This window comes from Triturus cristatus, chromosome 4_1 (assembly GCF_964204655.1).
Source record: "Triturus cristatus chromosome 4_1, aTriCri1.1, whole genome shotgun sequence".
Lineage (NCBI taxonomy): Eukaryota > Metazoa > Chordata > Amphibia > Caudata > Salamandridae > Triturus > Triturus cristatus.
This window is the reverse complement of record NC_140585.1, coordinates 1,124,243,835-1,124,264,751: the sequence shown is the minus strand read 5'-3', so window position 1 is coordinate 1,124,264,751 and position 20,917 is coordinate 1,124,243,835. Positions and strand designations below refer to the sequence as shown.

General features: G+C 45.2%; 1 protein-coding gene across 4 annotated transcripts in view; it reads left to right on the top strand.

Annotated features, from left to right (window-relative positions):
- KMT2E (lysine methyltransferase 2E (inactive)) overlaps positions 1-20,917 on the top strand; it is a 2,077,373-nt gene that overhangs the window by 93,606 nt on the left and 1,962,850 nt on the right. The gene's annotated exons all lie outside the window — the stretch shown is intronic.

The window sequence follows — 20,917 nt, the reverse complement described above, 5'->3', positions numbered from 1 at the left end:
ACCTAACAGTTAATTTCACTAAGTCCTTTATGATGATGGTGGCTGGCCCCAGCTCGACTAAGATGCAAACTTTTAGTATTTGTAATCACAAAATGTCGAAGGTTAAGGCTTTCCCATATTAAGAGAGTCTTGTTTTACTCCCAAATAAATTGGAAAACTGTAGTGGCAGCTAAGAACAAGGAGCTTACTAGATCTGTTGTTGCAGTCTTTCACCTTGCGTCACGATTGGGTAGTAAACCCCAAAGAATCTTGTTGAAGATCTACCAATCAAAATGTATCTCCAAGGTCTCATATGGAAGTGACATCTGGGGCCTTGTGGCAGCTAGCTGCTTTCAGATTACTCAAACAAATTCCTGCAGCGGTTACTATGTGTGTCCCCCGTCCCCCCCCCCCCCCCCCCTAAGCTCCTTTACCCTGTATGTTTATGAAGAGCTGGGTGTTTACTTGAGTGATATTTTAGCCCTTCTTCCCCTATTGAGGTGGATTTGTTTGTAGATCAAGGAGGAACTCAATTTGAATAGATTGACTTCAAAGTTTTGTCTTTTGCTTGATTGTGCTCTTAAAATCCCTTGGATCAAATATATCAAGGACTCTGTTTTATATTTGGGGAGGGGGGAGCTTTTTAACAATCCTTAGAAAATATGTAAATACTATAGAAAGTGGGTGAAGGACAACTTTTTAATAAGGAGATCTATGCATAGAGAGGAGACTGAATTGGCTAAACCCAGGCTTCAGAGATTCGTACTGTTGAAAACAACGCTGACAATGGAGCCTTACCTTTCTCCTATAAAAAATAATAGAGATCATTTTCTGCTCCCATTATATCCTTTGGGATTTATATTTCGCTGGATGGGATGTCACTGTTGAGACAGAGTAACCCACCTGCCAAGATCTAAATCAGACCCTAAATCTTTTGCACTTGTTGATAGCCTATCCCAGAGGATGTTATGAACCTGAGTTTATGGGTCCCTGCGGTTGTTATAACGTGTCTCCGCAGATCACTTTACACTGTGATGTTTTGTCAATTTTTTACTGAGCTTTTAGTACGCCATTACTGAAGGACAAGGGATTTTCCCAAGCATGACCAGCACCCATATTTCCACAGATGTTGTCTGGAGAATTTATTATTTTTAATGTAACATACCATAACAAACCTCAGGAACCGGTGAAAAGATTAATTGGCTGTAACTTCTTAATATGTATTTTATCTTGATTGTATTGTGCACTGTGAATTTTCCTACTAGTGTTATTTAGTCCTTGGCATACTTTTATGGTACGAAAAGAAACCCAATAAAGATATGTTAATTGATTGATTGACTCCTGTTTCAAGTTCCACCAGCTTAATAAGATTTTCTGCTTTCGCCCCTGGGACATTTGCAGAATTGTTATCAGAGTTCTTTTGGTCTTTGTAAAAAGTTTTAAAGAGCATTTTATGTTTCATAGACCAATGCATAGCGGTGGATGAAATTTAAAACAGAACTGTGATGAATGAAAGGGAATTGGAATCCAACCACATGGATGTGGGGGCCTGAATCTTGCTTTCTTAAATGGTTCAGCTAAGAATTAAATGTATTTGCATTCCAGTGTGAAATGTTCAGTGGTTCAAAGTCTGTTGAATTGAAAGTAGCTGGGAGTAACTCTCAGTGAAAGTCTCTCATGGGCCCCACAATTAGCGAAAGCGCAGCTGAAATTAACCCAGTATGCAGGGGGTATCCTCAGGCTCTCAAATACGTCTACCTATAAACCCATTAAACCTCCGCTTGAGATCTACAAGAGCCAGGCCAGAGCTGCAATTTTATACGGAGCGGAGCTTTGGGGGTATCTAACAGGGTCTGAACTTCTTAAAATAGAAAATAAGTTTATTAGACAGTTACTGTCACTCCCACAAAGCACCCCGTTGCAACCTTTAATATGGGTTTTCGGCAGTGTAGCCATGCTTTTAGAATTCTCAAGACAGACACCTCTGAATGTATAGTTTTTGCAGTCTCCCAATTCTTACTAGCAATGTGGACCAAGAGAAGGGGTCTGATTACCATTTAATGAAATGTTATGATATATTTACATGTTGTGTATGCTCTGTCTTTGTACGTATTTATTTTTGTACTTTTTAAGGCAAATTCCCGAAATAAAGATAATTTTGATGATGATGAAAGTAGCAAGTTTCTGCTTTTAGTTTAGGACTAGGGTTTTTCCATAGTGTAAGGCAATGGATCAAAATGATCTTCCTCTGTTCCTATTTCTCTTGATGCAGCGTTTTTTTATCGGATGAACTAAGGCGGCTTACAGATTCCTGGATAATAAGTAGTGGCAAGCTAGTTTTTAGAGTTCTCCAAACCTCTCCCCTTATATGCTTTACATACAACACGAAGCATTTTGAAATAGATTATGGACGCCTTACTTGAACCCCTTCCAGTGCCATATGGTGTCCAGTTTCCTCAGCTTCCATTGTTTTAAAAAAAAAACTTTTTATTAAAACCTCAGCACAATCCAATCGTATAGATAATAGGCAAAACCATTTTGGGCAAATACAAGAGTGGTAAATCTATTTCTGATGGATACTTCTGCCTGTGGATTCCTCACCTTTTGAATACCCCCTGCGCCAGCATTCTGCGGGAAAATTCTTTCCTAGCTCTCCCAAGTCGACGAGGTCGTCACAATGGACAGGCTCCGCACGCGGCACCGTATGACGTCACTGGAGCCTCAAAAGGACCTTGTCGGTGTGCTGACGTCAGTTCCCTTTTTTTCGCGACGTTGACGCTTATCGTTTTTTTCAGGACTCTCCATTTTGATCATGGAAAACTTTGTATCTCTTAAATTGTTTCCGAATGGCTACTTCCAGGAAGACCGGTTTCAAACCCTGCAGAGAGTGTGGCGGGCACATGTCGATTACGGACCCACATGATGACTGCCTTTGGTGCTTATCTTCGGACCACAACGTCGAAGAATGCAGAAGCTGCAGGAAAATGAATCCGAAGGCGATTAAAGAACGTGAAGCCAAGTTGTTTATGGCGAAAGGTAGGAAGAGGGCGAAGTCTTCGTCTTCTCACACTTCGAGGTCGAAGAAGCACATGAAATCCAAGAGAAGACATACCTCTCGTCATCGTTCTTCGAAGGCCAGGGTCTCGAGACAGAGGTCGCCTACTCCGGCTGAGCGACCTCGGAAAAGGGACTTTATCTCTCCAACTCCTTCTCCTCAAGCGACGCCAGTACCATCTCCGGCTGCGGCGTCGCCGGTTTCAGAGGCTTCTACGCTACATGAAGATTCACCGGCTCCAGCGACGGCGCCGGGTGGGTCCTCTCCAGGCCGTGTGGCTTCACCTGAGCGGGTGCCGTCCCCGGCTCCGCAGGCTCCAGTGCGACCTCAGGTGACTCCCCTACAGGAAGGTATGGATCCATATCCTCCTTTTCCTGCTCCTGGGGCTGATTCTTTGCATTTTCTCAATGTGATGTTTGGTTTATTTACAAGAGCCTCGACTCCATCTGGCGCGCCTTCAGGCCCCGTGGGTCCTTTAGCTTTCAACCTGGGTGTTCCTCAGTTCTATCCCCAGGCTCCTTTCATGCCGTCGACTCCGGCTTGACATTTCCCGGCGCCGAGATCGTCCACTCCTTCAGCTGCTGAGTCGGCTCCACCTCTAATTCGATCGACATCGAGGTTCGAAGTCGAGGCTCCTCCATCGACACCGTTGGTGTCTTCTCCGGTGCCGCGTGTGGCTCCACCGATGCCGTTGCCTAAGCAACGCTCTAGGAGAGAGGCTCAGAGATTGCTTGAGGAGGAGGAGTTATTTACAAGATCAGGAGGAAGGAGAAATTGTGGACTCTGTGGATGAGTTTGAAGGCCTTCAAGAAGCTAGTGGCCTAGATACTTCCCCTGAGTATGACTTACCATCTGCAAGTGGATGTGTTGTATAGGACGTTGCACCTTACCATGTGGTTATAAGGAAGGCGGCTGATTTATTGGGCCTTAAACTTCCCTCTGCGGAGATAAAGTCCAACATACTAACGGAAGTTCTAAATACTTTTTCATCAACTTCTGAACATTTACTTCCTTTTACAGATGCCTTAACAGATCCAATACTGGAGATGTGGCAGAAGCCTTTGTCTGCTCTGGCTGTATCTCGTTCTATCTCGAGAAGGTCCCTGGTGAGCCGGCTTTTTTGTCATCGCATCCGACACCGGAGAGTTTAGTTGTCCAAGCTTCTTGCTCAAAGCAGTCTTCTAGTGCTTTTCCTACCGTTTTGGGTGATAGAGACTTGAAGATGGAGCAAGCTGCGAAGAAGGTGTTCTCTTCTGCAAGTATGGCTCTAAAGTCAACTAATGCAACTTGTCTTCTTGGACGATATAGTCATGCATTGATGGACTCTGTTGTACAATTGGCTCCTAAGTTGCCTTAGGAGGATCGTGCAAACTTCTTGGAAGTCCTTTCGGATTTGCAGGCCGCAGTATTCAGTCAGGCATGGACACTGCTGACTCTGTGGCTCTTGTGATGGGGTCTTCTGTGGCTACAAGGAGATCGGCATGGCTCAGGTCTTCTGGTTTTTCGGCTGATGTTCAGGTGACTTTGCTGGATTTTCCCTTTGTTGGGTCAAGGCTCTTTGGTTCAAAGGCGGATTCATCCTTGGAACGTTTCAAAGACATCAGAGCTACCGCAAGATCTTTAGGCCTCCAGGTGCAGTCTAGAGGTTATGGTTACAAAAGATATCGGGGCTTTGGAAGATCTGCTTCCTTTCGTGGCCGCCAACAATTTCAGCAGAGCCAACAACAGCAGAATCCCTTGTACAAATGGTACAGAGGGAAGAATAAGAGAGGCCTCAGGGGTGCAAATCGACAACAGACTTCCTCCTCTTCCTCTACCTCCCCTCCCACCACCGTTGGTACATCAGGAAAGCAGTTCTAGATCCCCCATCTTAGAACATGTTGGTGCAGTTGGAGGTCGGGTTTCCCACTTTCTACAAGATTGGAGACTGATCACATCAGATCGTTGGGTCTTGAATCTTGTAGAGAATGGGTACGCCCTCCCATTTTTGGAGTTTCCTCCTCCTTACCCTCCTCGCCAGGGTGGTTGTTCAGAAGACCACTTGCTGCTTCTGCAGCAGGAGGTTCTTACATTACTCCAAAAAGGTGTGATAGAGGTGGTTCCGGAGCAGGAAAGGGGTCAGGGTTGCTACTCTCGATATTGCCTGATCCCCAAAAAGGATGGTCGCTTGAGACCAATCTTGGACCTCAGGATTTTGAACCTTTACCTCAGGCAGTAAAAGTTCAAAATGTTGACCTTGGCTCAGGTTCTCCTTGCGCTGCAACAGGAAGAGTGGATGGTGTCCATCGATCTGCAGGATGCGTATTTTCATCTTTCCATCCTAAAGTCTCATCGGAAGTATCTCCGATTCACGGTAGGGTCGCAACATTACCAGTTTGCGGTTCTTCCGTTCGGTCTTACTTCCGCTCCTCGAGTCTTTACAAAGGTGATGGCGGTGGTTGCGGCTCATCTCAGAAGGTCAGGGGTTCCTGTTTTCCCCTACCTGGACAACTGGCTGTTGAACCTTTTCACTCTTGCCCGTTGAGACTTCTTTCTTTTAAAACGGTTTTCTTGATTGCCATTACCTCGGCTAGGAGGGTAAGTGAGCTTCAAGCTCTTAGTTCGAAACCTCCTTTCCTGACCATTCATTCGGATAAGTTGGTTCTAAGGACCAGGGCTGCTTTCCTTCCCAAGGTGGTTACCCCTTTTCATAAGGGACAATCCATTACTTTACCCACCTTTTATCCTCCCCCTCACCCTTCCAAGGAGGAAGAGAGACTGCCTCGGTTTGACCCTAAGAGGGCTGTCAGCTTTTATTTGGATCGGACTAGAGATCTGAGGCTGGACGATCAGCTCTTCGTGGGCTATGTTGGGAAAATGAAAGGCAAGGCCGTGCACAAGAGGACGCTTTCCAGGTGGATTATCTTGTGCATCAAGATTTGCTACGCCCTGACCAAGAAGGAACCGCCTGAAGGTATCGGAGCTCATTCCACCAGAGCTAAGTCTAATTCTTCTGCTTTGGCTAGAGGTGTTCCTGTTCTTGATATCTGTAAGGCAGCAACTTGGGCCTCCCTCCATACCTTTGCAAAGCATTACTGCTTGGTCTCTGAGGTTAGGAGGGATGGCCATTTTGCTCGCTCTGTTTTGCAGGATCTTTTGGTCTAGTCAGGTGGACACCCTCCTCCGGGAGAGGTACGGCTTTGGGAATCTATTCAAAAGGTGAGGAATCCATCAGAAGAACAAGTTACTTACCTTCGGTAACGCTTTTTCTGGTGGATACAGTATCTGCCTGTGGATTCCTCACGCTCCAACCCGCCTCCCCGTAGTCCACCTGTTTCTACCAAAAAACATTTATTACACATAACTGTATAACTGAAGAAAACATTCCACATCCTATTTACCCCCCACCCTGCTACCCTGCATTGTAGGTTTAAAACTACCCACATCCCCAAAGTGCAGAGCGCCTGTCGCCCAAGAAAAAACATTAATCTATAACTCGGGGTTGGTTAGCGCTGCCACCCGTAAGCCGTATACAGCCCTCCTGCTCACTTTTCTTTTACCCACTTCTGGTTTTATTCGTTTAACATAACAGCATGAAGGACATCTCCACTTCCCCATTGTAGGGCTCAGAGGGCGGCGAAGACCAAGCCTCATCCCACCAAGTGTCAGTTTGAGCATGGTCCACCGTATTTTTTTTCTGGCCTGGGCCTACTGCTCCCACCCCTGCTCCATGAACACCCTTCAATTCTTTTTACTCATGTGATCTCTGGAGTTCAGTCCTTGGGAGAGAGCTCCTCCCTGGGCTCCCGGTGCGTCGCTCTTGTTGCCCTGAGTCCCGTCGCTGACTGTTGTTTCCCTGTCTTGGCTGCTCGTTGGTCCGTCTCCCCTCTTCCAGCCACTTCCAGATCTCATCAGGCGTCGTGAAGTACCAGGATTTGCCATTGACCAGCACCATGAGCTTGGCTGGGAAGAGCATCATGTATTTAATGTTCTCTGACCGCAGGGCTCTTTTGACCTCCTGGAATGTGCGCCGTGGGCGTTGGACCATGATCGTGAAGTCCGGACGAACCGACCAACAGTATTTTCAAATGGCAAGTCCCCCTTTGTGCGAGCGGCCTGTAGGATCGCGTTGCGATCTCGATAATTGAGAACCTGTGCAATGATAGTTCTCGGAGGTTGGGGGCGCCCTTTCCACTGAGAAAAAGGTTGAGAGTTGTTTGGGCTGTAAGTGGTTCCGAATGAGGTCCTCCAGAAACAGGTCCACACTGGGGCCCTCTGCCCCCTCAGGAACTCCCACCACCCTGATGTTATGTCTACGGGCCCTCCCCTCCGGGTACTCCAACTTCGCCGCCACAATCTTTTGGTCGTGCTGCAGCTGCTCTATCCGCTCCTCCATTTTCTTCTGCGCGTTCTGTAGGTCGCTTATGCTCGTTTCCGCCACTGCGACCTTCTCGGAGGTCTTATTCATATCTGCCCGCAGTAGTGTCATTTTGATGGTGACCTTGTCCATTTTGGACTCTGAAGTTGTTCCGAGGTCTGTGATAGCGGCCATAAGTGCAATTTCCTGGGCACCGCATATTTGTCCAACTTATTGGTCTGTGCCGGAAAGTTACTCTTGGACCGCATATCGATACTGGCGTGTGGTGGGAGAGGTCAGCTAGCTCCCTTCGATCTGGCCCTGTCCCCGCTTCAATTTGTGTGAGTGGCTACATAGGCACCCAGCACAGTCACTCCGGCGATCCAAACTACCATAGATGTGGCACCCACAGCCCAGCGCCGATCCGAGCCGCTCCTGGCGTGTCCAGCTTTTCTACTTCCCAAGGCCTCTACCGTCCTCCTCCTGCTTCTAACGTTCGGCCAGTCCGGTTCTTGGTCAATTCATTTGCTTTTCTTGTGCGACGCCTACTCGGCCTGCTCCGCACTCCCAGGATGATTTACGCCTTCCGTACAGCAGGCGTGTAAGACTGCTGCCACCGTAAAGCGCACCCACTCTTAGGATCACTGTGGGTGGTGGGATTTGTAGCCTATCCTTGCTGATTTTGTTCTTGTGGCGGTGCCCTCACGCTTTTCGCCGGCCCCCTGCCCACCTGCACGGGTTCTTCCTCTCCCTCAGTGGCACAAGCCAATCCCCCACCTTACCCCGCTTGGGGCCCGCCTCGGGCCCCTCTGAGGTGTGCACCGACTGGAGCGCTGACTTTCTCCCAGGGGGGGGGGGGGGAGATTTCCCACTGGTCGATCTATCACCGGGAGCCAATTCGGGCACTCTATGGGCCTCGCCCAGGCCCGTCTCCACCTCTACTGGCAGGCCTCATGTGGCACTCCGGTCCGGCCTCGCAGCAGTAACGGGCGCAAGCCGTGCCCCGCGACTCCTCCTTTGTGCGTGGAGGGAGGTGAAGGGTGAGATCCCCACGTACACCGCCCGAGCCCGGGCCTTCGTCATCGCTCACCTTGAGGCCGGACCTTTTACCTGCTCCGTACTCGCGGTTCCCTGCTAGGCCTTGGGCAGACCCGCTAGTCTTTGTTTCAGCCACACTTGTCCGGGCACCTCAGCGACACCTGTAACAGAGTCAGGCGGATTACAGCATTCGCTAGAGGGCCGCCCCGGAGCGCTTTCTTTATGCGGCCATCTTGGCTCACGCCAAGCCACTCCCCCCTCAGGTTCCATTGTTGGTGGTGTATCATGGGGTCGGAGGGTGTCTTTAGTTGAGTCCCACTGTTCTACCAGAAGTGACACATCGCTTGCCATATATGGTTACACACGTGCCTGGCCTGTGACTTCATTTCTTTTTGTCATGTCTCAACTGGATGCAGGATCTGGAATTGATCAGCTATCTTTTTGAGGTTTTTAAATGCTTTTTGTGTGCCCTTTTTCCAGTTTAAATTTTTGAGCATCAATTTGCCTCCTGTGATTGAAGTCCTCTGGCTTCAAGCTTCGTAGGACTTGTAAGAGATGTTCTCATGCTGCCTGTAGTTGGTGCCTGCCCTATAGATTAACCAAGTTGGCCTTGTCGGCAAAGAGGAGGGTTGGTTGGATGGGTACAAGGGTCCTATTGTTAACACATTGGCTTTATGACTTGTTAGAGTGGGGGGGCAGAGGAACAACATATGAGACAATCACACACAGATGAGGGAGTGGCTGAGGCTATACTGCTCTGGTCCCAGTTGCTGGGAACGTTTCAGGTTGAGGATGATGCGCCTTCCGGGGATAGATGTAAACCATAGGATTGATGCCTTCCACTGCAGCTGATCTTTGTTCATTTCCCAATGACCAAGTGTGTAATGCTGCTCCTCAGTAGGCCTACTGGCTCGGGCCTTGATTTGTGCGGGAACACCGGATTCTTGACAGGGCAGGAACTGTGTCAGTTATTAAAAAGAGATTAAGTACTTAACTGCATTTTACTTGCTGATTCTGCCTAATGTGTTTGACTATACCTGCCTCTGTTGTGTAATTGGCATTATATGTTTTTGTTGTTTGTTTGAAACCAATAAATAGAGGGCTTTTTTACCCCGTAGAACTACATCAAGAGCCAGTTTTTCTATCTCTTCATGCCAACCTTGACTGAGCGGAGACATAAGAGATGCATGAGACAAAAGAGAGAATACTGTTGCTATCGCAGAAAGAAGAGGAGTGAGTGTTTTCTATAGCCTCTTCAGAGCCAATGCCAGACCTGCGACCTATCACCTAGGTGATCGTCCCCATGCAATGGGCCTCAGCATCCAACATTGTGGCCTTTAAAGAGGTCCTTGTGAAGAATTTTGAGGGTATTCTTCCTGAGACACCTTTACTGGCTCTGAGTGGATTGTTTTGATGCCGTAGGCGTCATGAGACACTGTTGATACCAGCGACTTCCATTCTGGCTTTGGCTCTGAAGGCAGCACCAAAACGTTCAGTCATAGCTGGGTTTGATACTTTTGGAACACCATAACCCTTGAGCACCAAAAACAAGAGTCCAAGTCTTCTTCGCAGTTGAGTTGTTTATTTATTATTCCACCACTTTGGCCAACACGTGTTTCGTGTTCAAAGAATTCCTCAGGGGTCTGTGACAAACATGGTATTTATCCTTCAAATCATCAAAATTCTAGAAATTATTCATGCATAAAAAAACACTACAAGATGGTTACAACTTGATCAGCAAGATAAACTTATCTGTTTATCAGCAAAAGTATCTGTAGGGCCCACGAACGTCAGTGTACTACTAGTAGTTTCCTCAGACTCTGTTTTTTATTCTCAAGGATTTATGGTGGTTTAATTGGAACCTTCCTTTAATTTAGTTGTTTAATGGACACTTCATCTCTGTTGAAGCACTTGTTCATCTTGTGAAAGTCTTTACAATATTCTGTCATTGTGCATGTGGGAATGTACGTTTTGTAGCTTATCGTCCTACCCATCCATAGAGGTGTATTATGGATTTGATTCTTTGTTGAAGCCTTTTTATAACTTTGGCTTTGCCTGTATCAGAGTTGGTTGGTTGTCTGCTTCTGCTGGCACTGCTTTGACAGTGCCTTTGGGAAAACAGATCTTCATTGCAAATCACAGGACTATTTAAAAGAGAAGGAATTCCATGAATCCCTAAAATGTCAAGGGAAGCCCGTTAATCAAAATGCAACATTTGTCTGGGTCCGATTCGGATGCCTTGGAATTTTCAAACCCTCTTGTCTATGACACAGATGAGTTAAAGTAAAACGATTTGTTGCCTTCTATATATTAGGACTCTGCTTTACTGATAGATATTGGGATTGCTTGTGCTTGAGGTACACCTGAGATTGACTCCATGGAACCAGAGGTACCTGCCTGGTCAGCACTCCTATTGTTTCAATGGTAGTTTCTAAAAAATAACTGGCTTCTCCGTCTCACCCACCTAAGCTCGCATCTCATCCTACACTGGAGAGATTAATTGTGCAACGGTCTGCTTACGAATTAAAGTAAAACATGATTCCAGTAAATCCAATTGAGTGCTCTATGAGAATCTATGAGATGGGGGTACATTGAGTAAAAAGATCTTTGCTTCTAGTGGTTTGGCACATTCTTGCTTCATGGAAGCTGGCAACTCCCGTGCATCTACTGAAAGTTTCCTCGATGTTGGTCACATTAAGGGTGTTTAAAGGAATATACTAAATGACAGATTGGGAGTTTTAAAGCAGATCCTGCTAACTGGCCTGGACACTGAAGAGGGCTTTGCACGTTCCGTGGACTAGTTATTTTTATTACAACGGTATACCAGGATAAGGATCACAAGTTGTTCTAATGATGTGCCAGGCAGAATTGAAGATAATTTGGAGATAAGGCAGATGGGTGGTGCTAACAAGAGCAAAACAACTGCTAGAGCTGTAGATATGACATCTCCCTGCAAGAAAAGTTCACTGGCCGTGCAGAATATTTCAAGGTTATGACTGCGAATTTTGAAGGCAGCAGCTGCTGCTTCGTATTTCATACCGGTTTTTGACTTCACAAGAGCAGGGGGCCAGCTGCCGGTAGACAATACCAAGATGCATCTTCATCCTCCTCCTTAACGACTCTAGTAGCTAAGCCACTTATTTTGACACCATTTTGTTAATTCAGCTCCTGTTTCGAAATGAGTGATAGATTAACTTAAAAAATGAAAGAAATTACATCCAATCAGTGTGTCTTAGAGATAATTACAGTTTTCCATTTTTGAAGAAACTGCCACCCTTTCCTCTTTTTTGTCCCCCACACACTAATCTTGAACTTGTAGAATTCCCAGAAAAGAGTGCCATAGCGGTGATTCATCCTTCTCTGACGAGAAGGGCCTTTACTCTCTTGTCAAACTCTATTTCTGCAATCTCCTCAGGAGCAGAGGATCTTACCCTAAATCCCTCCAACTGCTGCCAGCGACAGGTGATTACAACTGTCACAGCCTTCAGCCCGGGGGAAAGGGGAAGTGGGAAGACAAAAACAAGAGAGACTGCCTCAGGATACAGGTTCTTCTTCTGGAATTTCTTCTATGAACCTGGAAGAATAAGCATAACACAATTACTCCTCCCCAGCTCTATACTGCCAAACAGATTTCTCTATTTTAGTTCAATTACCTGGTCTGTGCTGAGGAATAGCCCCTCTCTTTGATGTTTATCTTTTGATTATTTGATCGATTGAATAGAATTCTTTACTTTCTCAGAAAATGAATTATGAAGATAATGAGTAAAAGACCATTGCCTTTCCTTTTTTTCTTTTTTTTTACAATTAGTAGTTGTAATACTCTCCAAGTATTTTTATCGAGAGTCTTTTATGAAGTCATATTATGAATATTACATCCAAGTGGATTGTTATCCTTGGTTGTTGCTTTTCTTTTAGCAGTGAAAATCCTTTTATCCAAATAAATTGTATTTACACATTACAAGTCTTGCGGTAAACAATGCTGTCAGAATTGCGGTACACAACGCTGTTAGAAAATGCGTCTCTCAACGCTGCAGTAAGCGGTATTTCAGTGCTGCTGAAGTGCAGTAGCACAGCGCTGCTGAAGTGCGGTAGCACAGCGCTGCCGGAAAACGCAATTTTATGGCACGACACGGAGGCCAACATTATGCAAATTCTCCTTTATTGCCACAACTCAGCAGTAACAATGAATAGAATATAGAACTCAAAGTAACATTCCATACAGTATATAGACCATGAGCACACATCAGTCTTCCTTCTTTGTTGCTGCTGCTCACAAGATAAGTACCCTCACTTTACTCGTGCTTATTTAATTATGTTTGACAACTTCTGTTTCTCTTATCACATAACTGGGTCCTATTGACCCTACTATGCGATACCTTTCATCCCCTATCCCATCTCTTAAGAGGTTATTATGTAGCGTTTTACTGTCCTTATCCCTCTTCTCCTTAGAGACCTTTTAGATTGTATACTAGAGACTCTCTAGATTCTATACTCCTATACTCCACCATGTGTCATCGCTCGCCTTATTCTGTCACTAATCGCTAATATACGCCGTCAGTCTGCATGCGCAGTTCAAAAAATCTTGTTTAGCAAGGTTACCTGGCAACGCTTCAAGCGCAAGCCAAGATCGCGAGGAAAGCATAGCATCGCCTACTCCCCGCCTTTAGCCCTTCACCGCCTCTAGCGCGACTACTCCTTCACCGCATCCAGCGCTAAGCGCGACGATTCCGCACTCATCGGATCTCGGCTCCGGGCCTCGCTCTCACGCCGAAGGCCTCCTTCCTCCCCCACCCCGATGCGCACTTCAATCGCGCATCGCGGGGAGGGGAGGATTAAACGAATGGCCATTAGCAACAACAACGCACGCAGGAAACGTGCGTGGTTACTATAACTACACAGCAACACTTGGCAGTTGCTGTCAACCGGAGACTACACAGATTTTCAGCGCTTCTAACGAGAAAAACAACCCCAGACCCTAAAAAATAACCCTATTTGACCGATTTTAACAGGAAAATAAGCCTAAAACTTAAATATTAATAATATATATATTTTTCTTTAACCACAAATTTGAAAATAATTATAAAATATATAAACAAAAAAAAGAGAGCAATTATTATTTAATTTAATCCTAATTAAAAAAAAAAAAAGAATGTCCCTTGTTCCAGATACTAACCTTGAAGGTAAACTGGAATCCTTGGTCTCTAAGGCCATGGATAAAGCCATGGACTCTTTTAATGAGACCATAAATACAAAATTGGAAATGCTGTCAAGGGCATGGCCCTCAACCAGTTCTACCCATTTTTACCCTCCTAAAGAAAGTGCAGATAAGGCCCCAAAGAAAAGAGCCTCAGCAGAAAACCTTGCTGTTTCTGCTAAAAAGAGTAAGAAAACAAGAAAAAATGATGATTCTCGCTTCTCAGGCGGTGACAAGCATGATGCCTCGGGCATCACAGATGGGCGTCAAGGACCCCCTATACAAATTGACAGCGAGGAGGAGGATGAAGCAGAAATAAATCTCTCCTACTCATCAGAATTTGAGTCGGAAGATGAAATCATAAATGATAAAACACCGGAAGGCTCTGAAGAGGCAAGTAAGGCCTCAGGCTCAAAAATGAGCATTACTGACCCCTTCGGGGAGAACATGTTTGACCCCCTACTGATCAAACACCCTTTGTCCCCAGAATGGTTCCCTTCTCAACATGTCGCCGAATACATTACCTTTTGGCTGAGAAAAGAAATCCCTAAAGAAGTGAGATCAAGACTGAGGTCCGAATGCCCGCGCCCGTCACTTCCAGATAAGATTACTATGACCCCTGAACTTGACCCTAAGGTCGTGGCTTTTATCGCCAAGGAGCACAAAAGACCCTAGGAAAGGGATCGACAGATCCTGTCAAGATCGACTCTTGGACACTATCGGACCAATAACAAAATTTTTCGAACTGGCAGAAAACGCATATGTGAAAGGTACACCAATAGACCCCAAAGAATTACGGCAATGGGTCCAAAGAACAATCTGCTTGCTTGGCAACCCTAACACTGCCATTTCAAATGAACGAAGCAAAAGCATCCTTTTAAAAATTGACCCCAAACTAATTGAGCTAGCGAATAAAGTAGGAGGAGCCTCTTCTCAAGGACTCCTCTTTGGAGAAGAATTCATTCGCGACATGGCCAAAAATGTGGGGGCCTTTAGTTCTATTCAAAAACCTCACGAGAGATTAAGAAAGTATTCTTCCAAGACAAAATTTTTGGAAGGGCTGGGCGAATGCGGGGTCGATTCCCCAGCCGAGGACAATCGTCTTCCAGACCCTTTCTGGGACGAGGCACAAGATTCCAGCAGACAACCTTTTATGGAGGCCAATCTTTCTTTCCACCAAGACAGAGAAGCCGTTCAAGACCTTTCCGAGGGGAGAGGAGAAACCGAGGGTTCTCAACAGGTAAGAACCTCGAAAGACCCTTCAGATACCCCTATAAAGGTGGGAGGGAGACTAGCCCTTTTCTCTGGGAATTGGCCCATGATAACACCAGACCCGTGGGTTCTAGACACAGTCAGGGGTTACAAGATAGAATTCATCGACACACCCATCCAAACAATAAGACCCCGAGAAATACATTTCTCGCAAGAACAGAGAGATTTAGTCTCTCAAGAAGTAAAAGACCTCCTAGCCAAAGGGGCAATAATGGAAAGTTCACAAATTGGTTTTGTGAGCAACATTTTCCTAGTGGAAAAGAAAGACAAAGGTCAGAGACCTGTGATAAATTTGAAAAGCCTAAACGAATGGGTATCCTATCACCACTTCAAAATGGAGGGAATACACCTCCTAAGGGATGTTCTGAGAAAGGGCGACTGGTTAACTCGTCTAGACTTCAAAGACGCCTACCTAACTATCCCAATTTGGAAACCTCACAGGAAATTCCTTCAATTCACTTGGGAAGGAAAACTTTGGGAATTTCGCACCCTCCCCTTCGGGCTCTCTTCAGCCCCTTGGTGCTTCACCAAGGTATTACGACCGGTAGTAGCGTGGCTAAGGCAGAGGGGTGTAAGACTAATTATTTATCTAGACGACATCCTCATAATGGGCCAATCCAAATCGATGGTAACTTATCACACAGATCTTGCTATCCGTCTACTTCAACATTTAGGCTTCGTAATCAACTCAAAAAAATCGTGTACAATCCCATCCCAAGAAACGCAATTTCTCGGGTTCATGGTCAACACATTGAATGCAGAATTGAAACTTCCAAGGGAAAAGATAAAGAAACTTCGAAAAGAACTGAGAAAGATACTATCTTTGAAATTTTTTCCACTCAAATTTTAAGCCAGGATCCTGGGGTTGCTTTCTTCAACCATCCAGGCAATGTTTCCAGGTCCACTACATTACAGAGCCCTTCAGAGACTGAAAGCGAAAGCTCTCAAAACCAACCCCTCTTATTTCCAAATGACTCGTCTAGACCAAGACTCGAAGAAAGAACTGAATTGGTGGCTGAAGAATGCAGAAGCCTGGAATGGCAGAGCCATCTTCGGCGAAGCACCAGATTTGATAATAGAGTCAGACGCGAGCCGAGAGGGTTGGGGTGCCACTTGTGGCAGTTGTTTGACAGGAGGTCGTTGGACACAACTCGAGAAAGAACTTCATATCAACTGCTTGGAATTACTAGCAGGTTCTTTTGCGGTTCAGAGTTTCACCCAAAATTCTATGAAATGTTGCATAATGCTCCGCATGGACAACGTCTCTGCAGTGAGATACGTCAACAAGATGGGGGGACCACACTCGAAAGGCTTTACGGATTTAGCGAAAGGTTTCTGGAACTATTGTTTGAACAAGGGACTCGCTGTCACAGCACAGCACATTCCTGGTTTGAACAAAGGCGTAGCGGATTGGTTTTCAAGGAATTTCAAGGATTCCAGCAATTGGAAACTAGACGAGAGAATATTCATGATAATACAAGACAAATGGGGTCCGTTCGGGACAGATCTCTTCGCGGACAGACTGAATACACAGCTAGAGAGCTTCTTCAGTTGGAAACCGGACCCTCAAGCATCCGGGGTGGATGCCTTCCTCCAGAAGTGGCAGGACTTAAAGCCATATGCCTTCCCGCCGTTTGTAATGTTCCCTCGCCTTCTCCTACACGCCCGCCGCTACTTACAGAATATGACGATAATAACACCTCTTTGGAGGTCGCAAGCGTGGTTCCCACTCATTTTAGAGATGACTGTGGATTTCCCCATTCTAATACCACCTTTCAGGGAAATTCTTCGGGGCCCAGAGGGCGATTCTCATCCTCTCACAGACCAGGGTCTCTTGACCTTGACGGCATGGAAGATTTCAGGCGTCAATGGAGAATCCCAGGCCTTTCGCAAGATGCTTTCCAACTCATATCTGAGTCTTGGGCATCTGGAACAAGAAAAGCATATCGACTGGCATGGAATAAATGGGTTCGCTGGTGTATTCAACAACATTATGATCCTGTTTCAACTGATTTAGTTCACATAGTTAATTTTCTATCAGAACTTTTTTCTTCTGGCCTATCTAACAGAACAGTTAATGTCTATAGATCTGCAATCGCTGCAGGCCACTGCTTGGTTAATGGCATATCGGTGGGACAAGACCTTTTAACTAAGAAAATTATGAGAAGCATGCGAGTTCTAAATCCTCCAACTCCCAAATATACCGCCTTATGGGATGTTAGAAATGTTTTACAAGTTATATCCTCTTGGGGAGACAATGTCGAACTTTCCCTTAAACGTATCTCTTATAAACTTACTGTGTTACTTTGCGTAGTTTCTTTTAGACTAACTTCTGATGTAAAAGCCTTGGATGTTTGTAGCAGAGCTTACCAACCTGAGGGAGTCTGTTTTCATCTTAGGAAAAGAACTAAGACTATGTCATCTTCGATTTTCTATCCTTTCTTCTCTTCGAATGAAATTTTGTGCTTTGTCAAATGCTTGAAAGAGTATGAAAAGAGAACTGACTCGTTGAGAGGTACTGGAACGCAATTATTGATCTCTCACAGATTCCCACATAAAGCTGTATCATCTCCCACACTTGCAAGATGGGTGAAAGAAGTGATGAAAGAGAGTGGTGTTGATGTCTCTATCTTCGGCGCACATTCCCTCAGAGGCGCTTCAGCTTCTAAAGCTTTTATGTTAGGAGGCGGACTTATTGTTACTTTAGGCCAATCAATAATGTGATTAACAATGTGCTTAATTCACTTTAAACTTGCATAATGTCGGCCTCCGTCTCGTGCCATAAAATTTAGATTTTTCACAGCCTGGTGGGCAAAAAATCTAGATTTTATTAAGGACACGGAGGCCAAGATTATCCCACCACTTTATGACCCTCCCAGGGTTTATTCATCTTCACCTATTGTGTCTTTTTTCTTACAGAATAATTCGCCTATGCATTACTCCTGTTTATTGAAAGTTCTTCACGTAATTTTCAAGATATGTTTATTGTTCGCAGCATTGGACTAACACAAGGAAGGAAGACTGATGTGTGCTCATGGTCTATATACTGTATGGAATGTTACTTTGCGTTCTATATTCTATTCATTGTTACTGCTGAGTTGTGGCAATAAAAGAGAATTTGCATAATCTTGGCCTCCGTGTCCTTAATAAAATCCAGATTTTTTGCCCACCAGGCTGTGAAAAATCTAAATTATGCTGTGCACAATGCTAGTCTGGATACGATTACTTGAAAGATGGAGAAGGCTTGTCTTCATAGAAGCGTTCCCCAGAACTCTGACTCTCCCTCGACTGAATACCTCTGCAGCCGTCCTGAGTATCGGAACAGTAGGAAACTCAAAAGCGGCTTCTGGAGACAAAACAAAAAAAAAACGAGGTTCCCTGTCAGGAAATACACAAATACTAAACACTGCCTCTCTACGAGGTACTCTGAGGCAAAAAACACTTCAAAAATTGTCAAGCAGCGCAGATTAAACTATCTCTGTGAAGCCACGCTGACAGGCTCTGCTTCTTCATGAAAATCTACAGTTGAAGTGTGCCACGCAATACTTGCGCAGACGCATTGTTGCCACTTGGGAAGTCTCGAGCCAAAACAACTAGACCGAGAACCGAAGCAGAAAATGATAATAAGCGGATCATTAAGTCCGTTGTTGGGAACCTTCAACCCATACAAAATGGATCGTAGGGAAGCCTTCCAGCAGGGACTGAGTCTTCTCCAATGCGGATATTTCACAGAGGGCAATTTAGCAAGCTTATGAAAAGTTCTTTTTGTGACAACACTGGAGAAAGAAAAAGGGTTCTTGACATCTCTCTACTTTTAAGTTCAAAGGAAGGAGAGAGCTTGAGTCCTGTTTTGGATTATTGCTTTTTAAACTGATCATAAGGAAGATGAAGTTAGATAAGTTAAATTTATGGCAAGCTCAGTTTATTTGCAAGAGATTGATTAAATAGTATCTCTGGAACTACAGGAAACCCATTTCCACATCCCTTTTCTTCAGGCATGAAGAAAGTTTCTAAGGTTTACCACAGGGGATTTTCACTTCAATTTGGCCTTTCTTCAGTTCAGAGGGCGTTTACAAAAGTCATGGTAGCTCATTTAAGGAGGGAAAATGGCATTGGTCTGAAGTGTACTCTGTCAGCAAGAAAAAGCCTAAGATTAACAAGGCACCAAAATAGCTTCACCCTAGCGCTGCCATAAAGTATTACCAGAAAGCAAGAACTATATGGCTAAGTTTGTGCTGCTTTTAAGTTTCCTTTATAATCACAGCTTTGCACCACAGGGGGTTGCTGTCAGGCCCAGCTTCGCAGGATCCAGTTGCAGCAGAGAATAGGTCCACCTCCAGATATTACCAATACCCAGATGATAAACGTAAACTGGGTATGTGAAAGATCAGGCGGGGGGAAAGGAGAGGGAAGGGACAGCAGTGGAATAGAACCTGTGGAAACAAAGCATAAAGATGTAAACAGAGCAATTATTTCTACTCTCAGTATTATCTCGCTAGGAGTGACGGGTACCTGCACTGAATACTGCTGTGTATCACCCTGGAAGGGCTGCACGTCCTTAGACCACCATTCGACCTATTAAATAGAAGAGGCTCCACATTACATCAACGGACCCCTCAATTGCGCTATTCAATGCTTTCCTAATCATATATCTCACATACCAGGAAATAAAGGCAGTAAGCAGACAAAGTGGATAAACGTCCTTCCTTAATCCTCAAAGAATAATTTTCCAGAAATAAATAAAGGTTTTAGCAGATGGAGGTATTGACCCTCTCTCTGGCTAGGTTTACCAATGTAATTATCATGAGGTATCTTCACCCCAAAAAGCCCACTCCTTTATGTGTCAGATTCTTGGGTATATTCCAAAGTTTGCAGCAGCCGCACCTTTCAAAGAGTTTGTGCAAGAAGGAAAGCACCCACGGCAATACGCGGTTGCTTCACCGCTAAATTCCGCTGTGCCTTCAGAAATCACCGTGGCCGAGCACACACGGCAATACGCGGGGCCTTTACCGCCGTATTCCGCTGTGCGGACAGTAACAGAAATAAACAAGGCAAAAATGACTCGTTGTCCCAGAAACGGCAATATGCAGTACACTGTGATATTCCGCTCTATATGCGGCCTTCAGAAGTTGGCCACTCGGGAACACACAGGGGAGCTTCACTCTAGGATCAGTGCACCCAGTCTCTCAATGCACTCACGGTTTCTTCAGTAATCCTTGCCGCTCCCTTCCGCCTCAAATCCAGGGATTCTGGCGGCGGAACTCCGGGCGGCGCTTCAATCTCCTACCTCCTCTCACGCTCTGCCGAGGCAGAGAGTAACCCTCGGTACAGAATTACGCGCAACTTACTGCGCCACGGTACAAACTAAATCCTTTCCCAAATCGAGCATCATGGGAAATGTAGTTCCTGGACCTCGGTAGGCGCGGTAATGTGTGAATCCTGACAGTTGCTGTATAAACTTGTGGATCTCCAAGTCAATCCCAGAAAATCATTTTACAAATCTTACTTTTTTTTGTACTAGAAATCTGTTTTTTAAGACAAAGAAAACATAACAGGGCAGTAGCAAGCCGACATATATGACCATCATCTCTGTTCAGAGGAAGCGTCTGAGAAAGGTAATCTTCAGAGCAGTAAAACATATATAGGATTACACAACGTGAAAAGAAGAACCATCTTCAGGGTTATATTGATGTTGGATCAGCATGGTAGTGCACATATCACATAAACAGCCCCTCAGCAGAGAAGGATATGTCCAAACACAGTAGGAAATTAAGGAAAAACACGTGATCAAGGCGTTCCAGGGTTGGATGTTAGTTTTCAAGTACACAATGATCTCCTTTTGAATCTCGGCAAGATTCCCGGGATCCCTGAGAAGGTGTGGTGGAAAACACAGCTTAGAGTGATTGGGAGTTGAAGTTCCCGTTTTAGCTAAGGTTACTCTATATGAGCGTGGCCCGAAATTGAGTTATTCGAGAGGCAGACAGAGCCCAATTCCCGCAGCATTGAATGAGTGGTGAGAAATATATATAATCAATGCTTGAGT